Source organism: Lontra canadensis, unplaced genomic scaffold, assembly GCF_010015895.1.
Source record: "Lontra canadensis isolate GAN:19392208 unplaced genomic scaffold, GSC_riverotter_1.0 scaffold111, whole genome shotgun sequence".
Lineage (NCBI taxonomy): Eukaryota > Metazoa > Chordata > Mammalia > Carnivora > Mustelidae > Lontra > Lontra canadensis.
The window spans coordinates 6,499,168-6,504,811 of NW_022631105.1; positions in this window are offsets into that span (position 1 = coordinate 6,499,168).

The following is a 5,644-nucleotide window of genomic DNA, read 5'->3' on the forward strand; positions in this document are numbered from 1 at the left end:
TTTTCCACAGCAATTCTCATAGCCTGATCTCCTACTAAATTACGACGTCCCAAACCGGATTCATCTGCCCTTTATTAATCTGCAGTCCAGCCCCCCACAGTCCACAGCCTCCAGTAAAGCTGGCTAACTGTGTCATTTCCAGTCCAAGAACTCACTTTCTCTTTCTATGATCTTCTCAACTTGCAGGCACATTAGAATCATGTGGGGCAACTCAAACAAAACACTCAGGCTCTGCCCCAGGCAAATTAGATCCTGCCAGGGTGGGCCCTGGCGTAAGTATTTTTCTTTAAGTTCCCCGATGATTCTAATGTTCAAGAACAAACCAGTGTAACAGTCTCCCTCCTCATGTGCTTGTCCCAGCCTCATGGGATCACCATGCAGAAACGAACATCCTGAATTATCACTTAGTGATAATTAAATGTAGGATTGATTTAATTATCATCCATTGTTTTTATCCTGCTGTTTACTCAGTGAGGTTGGCTTGTAGATATTGTTTTTCTTACACAATTTTTTTAAACTGTAATTCAAAGCCAAAAACTGACTTATATGTACTGCTTTCTGCGCTTTCTGCTTGCTTAACCCAATATCTCCAGTAACATGCCTGCCTTCCTAACTTGTTATAATTCCTCAGGTACATAAAACCAGTTATCTTGCATAAGTTGCTGGTACAAGTCAACACGTTAAATAGGGCAACCCAACATTTTCTGGAGCACTTAGTTTTCAATCTCTCCTCACACGTACTGCTTTTGTTCCATTGCTCCCCAGACTGTAATCTCGGGCTAGCTTCTCCCCAGCACAGGCAAGCAAACTGGGAGTAAAGGAACGATCACTTCCCAGTCTTGAATGAAGAGAAGCATCGAAAACATCCAGGAAATTGTTAAACTGCTCAACAAGTAATTCTGCATCGACTACATCATCACTTTCACCGGCCTGGAATGTTTCAAAGCACTTCTGAAGACCTTTCCTCATTTGAGCGTCCCAACACCTACGTAAAGTTGGTTGAGTGGGTATTATCCTCACGCTAGGAATGAGAAAACAGATGCACGATTAAAACTCTGGCCTCCTGAGTTCGTTTCCAAGAACTTTTCCATTCCAATAATCCTTATCCTTGTAAAGTACTATAAATGCTGTATATAAAATATTTCACATTATAAACACAGGGAAAAACAACCACCGAATGACCCCAGTACCCTAGAACCATCATTATTATTTTGGTAGGTCTTTTTATTTTCCTATGCTTTAGACAAATGCAATGAAATGCATATTGAGTATTTAAAACAACATTTTATAGTTTCACTAGAACTTTGTCAGTTTGTGTGGCTTTGGAGTACTTATAAGATTCTAGGGATCATAACTCTCCAAGGCGTTTATTCTGCTGCGTCAAAGCAATCTCTCAATAGGGCAGAAGGTGGGGAGAAACCAGACAAGGAACACAGGACCCAGACGTAAAATCTTAAATTCCGTGATTTTAGAGCTGGAAGGGATTGGATATTACCATCGTGTTCCATCTGAATTAGGAAAATGAGATCTACACAAATTCAGTGGCTTGCTTGGTATCAAGTAGGCAGTTAGTGTTCGACAAGGACCGGAACTCAGTTCTTCACTCCCACCCTGGGGGTCTTCCCACTGGGCGATCATGCATTGAGCACCCACGTCCCCCCAGCACAGGGCCCACGAGGAATACAAAACAAGACACGGCCTCTGATCTTGAGCAGCTTACTTTTCGGAATAAGATTTTACGGTAAATACTGGCTTCGCTGATAAACAAACACAAAGCCACATGGCTCAATGAGATTTTGTCAGATATTTGAAATGGACCTGGCGATGTCTGAGAGCAGTGACATCACACTGCTTTTGAGGTCTCCTGGACTGTGCTCTGTCAATCTGCCTTCTTTAGCAGTTGATTGGTCCCAACGTGAATTACTTTTTTGTTTCAAAGAGGCAACTCGACCAAGTTGACGAAAGTCCTTGTGGATATGTGTATGATTATGACCAGAGAGTTACACGTTCAAAAAGAAAACTAGAGAAGTGTCATAAAGGGAGGAGGAACCCTCTAGAAAGTGAGATTGCTCTTTTTGCAAGATACATAAATAGTACCTTCCAGGTCCTTTACACTAAGGACAAGAAGCACTGGTCTCTGAGAGTCCGAATGAAGTAGAAGTCTTTGGAGGAACCCTGTCACAGGCGAAACAAAGATTCTCGCCTATCCTAGTAATACTAGAAGTGCAGTCTGGGCCACCATTTGCCATTCCCAAGTGACTCTACCGGGCCCACGAACGCTGGTGGCGGGAACACAGGCCCTTTCCTCCTGACTATAGTGGACTGAACCAAGGTGCACCTGTAACCCGAGGGCAGCCAACCCAAGTATTGGCTGGAAACTTGTGTGACTTGGTAGAGGAGGAGGAGCTGGGCCAGCTCCCTGCTTCAGAATCTGAAGAACAAAAGAACCAGAGCCACATGGTGTCCCAGTACACAGGACCTTGCAGGAGCCAGCAGGCACAGAGAAGACAGGGCACGAGGACGGGTTAAACACCAGAGAAGATGGCAGGCAGAAAGCTGAGACATCCGGCAATGGCGAACGCGCTTCGGTAGAGCGGCCCGGACCTGGCCGTCTGTCCGGTCGGTCCTGGACACCTTTGATGACAGCTGCCGTAGTGACACCTTCTGTGGCAGGCTCAGTGCTGAGGACTTCACACCGGTTTCCTTTCCCTCTGAGACACAGACCTCGTTCTCACTTTACAGATAAGGAAACTAGGCTCCTGACGGTTAAGTAACATATGTTACTTGTGATGACGCCAGGACCTGAGAACAGGTCTGACTCAGCGTCTAGGCCCATTTCGCTGTACTCACCCACGTGTGTCCTCAAGTTAAGTGTCTGTGCACTCCCCCACCCTCCTCCACTCCCTGCCAGTCTGACCTCACTTGAGGTCTTTTAGCTGCTAAGAGCCTGACACTTCCCTGGTCTAAAACTGTCTTGTACACAGACCCTGTGAGGAATGAGTGCTTTCTTTGTAAAGTGAACAGAGCAGGGTCGGGAGATCCACCAAACACACAGGAAAAAACAAATCTGGTGGTAAGAGTTCCTCATCTGTAAGCCATTCGGGGAAAGGCTGGCTTTTAGGCATTGCCACTGAGCAGCGCCCAGAAAGCTTTTTGTTGTCCAAGCAGCTGCGATAAGGAGTGACAGGTGGGGAGCAGGCCCGAGGTACCTGACTCTCCCGAGACAAAATGTGAGCAGAAATTGGGTTTTCCATCCCGTTTGGAATGGCTAAAGGAACTGAGACCGTGAACATTTGTTATTCCTCAGTAAGCCATAGGGTCTGATCCTGGTTGAGCTAGGCATAGGTCATCCAAGTCTCTCCAAAATGCGCCAAAAAGAAGCCCAGCAGAGGCCCCCACCGGGAACTCTGCAGTTATTATTAATATTGAGAAAGTCATGTAAAGCACTGCTCTAGCCAGAGCCCAGCTATGGTGTTTCTAGTATCAAATATCCAGCAAAAAGGATCAGAGACTTCTCTCACTTTCTAGACAAGCAATCAACTTCCATTTATTTTCACATCTGTGGCTGAAACAGAGGCTCATCTAACGGCGACAATGAAACATGTAGTAAGCAGAGTGAATCTGGTCATAGTGACATCTCGATCTACTCTGAGGAGAAGAGGCCTATTTTGTGCGACGGGCTTCTTCGCCCGGGGGGACACATAATGGGGGGCACGTTTCTGGGTTCTCCTCTCTCCTGTCTCGTCCTGACAACCAACCCTCAGTACTTCAACTACAATTAAGTGCACGTGTTCTCCCAGGAGCCCTTGACGGACCAAGCATCTTCACACACTGAAACCTTTCCATTGGACTTAACTTTCCCACCGAGCGCATTTTATGTATCTGCCCTTGAATCTTAAACAAACTCGCGAGCCGGCCTGGAGTTCTATGGGGGTAGAGGATGGGTACAGGGAAAGGAGACTGGAATGCACAGCTGAAAACCCCTGGGGTGCGTGGGGCTGAGGTCTAGAACGCCCACTTCCATCCTTTTGGCATGGCCCTGCCCATTCCCTTTCACTCAGCTTCACGGCTCTTGCCTCATTGGTATGTGAACCGTGTTCACAGCCTGCCGAAGTCTGGGTCCCTGCTGGCTACAGTTCCTTGCAGAAAGGACTGTGGGGTCTATCTGCAGCATTTTAACCCACAGGCCTCTTTCATTAACAAGCTCCGTGTCCTCATTCAATCTTTGAGTAAAAAAGAATTTCTGATATTATCTAGACCAACATCACACCTAACACAGGAATCCTTTTCAAGCATACCCTGGCAAATGTTTACATGCCTCCAGAAAAGGGAGCTCACCACCTAAAGATAGCACTTTGATTCTTCTCCCTTTTAATTAGGAGACCAAGGTGCAAACTGGAGCTGGGTCGCACACCAAGTTCCTAGTGGGTCAGCAGTGAAACTGGAACCCTGGCTTTGGGAGTCCCAGAACCCCCACATTTACGCATGGCATGGGTCCGGGTTCTAGCTAGAAAGCTCTTAATCCCAATATGCCAAGGTTCTGTTCATCAGTCATCTTCAGGGGGTATAGCTCAGGGAAGAGCATTTGACTGCATCAGTCATCTTGATTTGCTCTATATTGGTTTTTTGTTTGTTTGTTCGTTTTTATCACCTTTAGACTATAAATTATAGCAGCAGACTAGGTCTCACATGCATTTCTTAGGTCTCCCAGACCCCTGGTGTTGTGAATGTCCCAAGCAGATGTTCCATAAGTGCAGTCATTCTAAAGAGCAGCGCGTTCAGACAGAGCCTTCCCAGGAGCTAAGCTAGCTAGGGTAACACTTTATCCTAGCGTGTTTCGGCAGAGGTAGGCCAGGTGAAGGCTGAGCTAGGTGATAAGGAAAAAATGGGTCTCTCCCTTATTATTTCATCAAGAAAGTGTTCTAAGTACTTGCAGACCTTGTTTCCAGGCATTTTGGAAGGATTCAGGGGAAACAGAGTATAGGAATAAACAGCTTTACTGCCCAAGACTTAGGGCCGTCTCTGTCTCCCAACTCGGGCTCCCAGCAAGAGTAAAACAAATCGAATTCAATCAAGTTTCAACAAGAATGTCTCTGCTCTGATTTAGGGGGTCTTATTTGGCTTCGCCTGGATAGAAGCCAGAGATAGAGAATTTTGGCAGAAGAAATGTGTCACAAGTTTTAGGATTTTTTTTTAAATTTCTAGCAGCTCACTTTAATCCTTCCAACGGCCTCATTGTGCAGATGAAAATCTGCAATCTCTAAAGGGAAAGGGACTTATGCCCCACTGCAAAGCCACTGAGAAGGACCACACTCAGACGCTCTCCTCTGACTGAACGACCCCGACAAAATAACACATGGTCGCCAAGATCCCTAAAAGCAGAACAAGCAGCAAGAGGCTATCCTCGTCTGTATGTAGTGCTCAGGGATCTAGAGAGTTCCTCAATCTGCCCACTGCCAATGGGGAGAGTCAGAAGGGGTGAACCCACGCCCTGCTGGCCCAGGAAAGCCGCATTATAACACCACCATCTCACAACCGGGGAAATGAAAGCTGAGATCCACTGGCATTTTCTGAAACTCCATCACGCTTCCGGAAAGTGCTGTGATCTTTTCTGCTGAGGACTGTCAAGAACACGAGACACCAG